This window comes from Otolemur garnettii, unplaced genomic scaffold (genome assembly GCF_000181295.1).
Source record: "Otolemur garnettii isolate 467f Iridium unplaced genomic scaffold, OtoGar3 scaffold00039, whole genome shotgun sequence".
Taxonomy (NCBI): domain Eukaryota; kingdom Metazoa; phylum Chordata; class Mammalia; order Primates; family Galagidae; genus Otolemur; species Otolemur garnettii.
Window position 1 is genome coordinate 13,861,004 of NW_003852434.1, and position 1,156 is coordinate 13,862,159.

At 41.7% G+C, this 1,156-nt stretch overlaps 1 protein-coding gene across 2 annotated transcripts in view; it reads right to left on the minus strand.

Moving 5' to 3' along the window:
- MTHFD2L (methylenetetrahydrofolate dehydrogenase (NADP+ dependent) 2 like) overlaps positions 1-1,156 on the minus strand; it is a 128,506-nt gene that overhangs the window by 58,073 nt on the left and 69,277 nt on the right. The window lies entirely within an intron of this gene.

The following is a 1,156-nucleotide window of genomic DNA, read 5'->3' on the forward strand; positions in this document are numbered from 1 at the left end:
AGCCCCTGGTGGCCAGCAGGCATGGGGACAGCCACCTGCATGGCCCATAGGTTGGCTGAGTTGGTATAAGCAACTTTCCCACCTGGCGGGAATCCCTGGGCCTTAGTAGGCAGCACAGTGGCCTCAATCAAGCACTAATGACCATGACTGAAGATAACAGGCAGCTTCATCCTCGTGGCCTTCAGGAGGTGAGAAGGCCTAACTGACTCATCTTCCCTGCAACAATTCCTCCTACGGTCCCTACAATGTCATACAATTGCAACTTGTTAATGGTATTTTTTTCTTCTTTGAAGAATGTAATTTGAAGTTAAAGTTAATATGGAAAAATAAAAGAAAATAACCAAGAAAACTTTGAAAAAAAGATTATAATTAGCAACACCTGACAGTAATCTTTCTCATTTTAGTTAATGGCACCACCTTCTACCTGTTTATTTAGAGAAAAAATCTAAGAGTCTTCCTCGATTTTTCTCTTTCACTCAGTATAAAACAAATTTTAAAATGTCTACTATATATTTACAACTATCCTAAGATACCGATATTATAAGGCACCCACCAATCCCCATCCTCACACTGTCTCCCTATATTTAGAAAGCTCCCTTTATACCCTAGCAACCTGCTCGAGTGTTCTCTAATTCCAAGTAGCGAGAGTCTCCCAAATCCCTACTAAAAACAAAATCAAAACTATTAGTTAAACCAAACAAAACCCTCCCACGTCCAGCAACTTCTTAGGGTGAGAGGTTGAGAGGTAAATAATGATCCAGTGGGTTGTATACTTATATAATTAACAATCTGTAAGGTTTTGAGCAAAAGGAAGAAAAATATATCAACACAAATTTCAATCTGCATGGAAAACTCTTGTAGGTAACCGCACACCCTCTTCAATAATATCAGGTTAACTCAAAACTCCTAAGTGGAGTTTGGCTGGAAACATCAAAGTCCTGTTTAGGCTTGACTGATATGAGTTTATGACCATATCTATACTCAACCACGGGAAGGTCTGCAGCCTGCTACTCAGAAGCCCTGTGACAAAGGGTGAACGAGAGGAGCCAGGAGCAAACGTGCTGGGGCAATGCCCCAGAGTCTCACTGGTGTGCACGCCACATGCTCCTGGTCCTATTACCCAGCTTTCCTGCTAACTGCACTGTTATTCAACCCA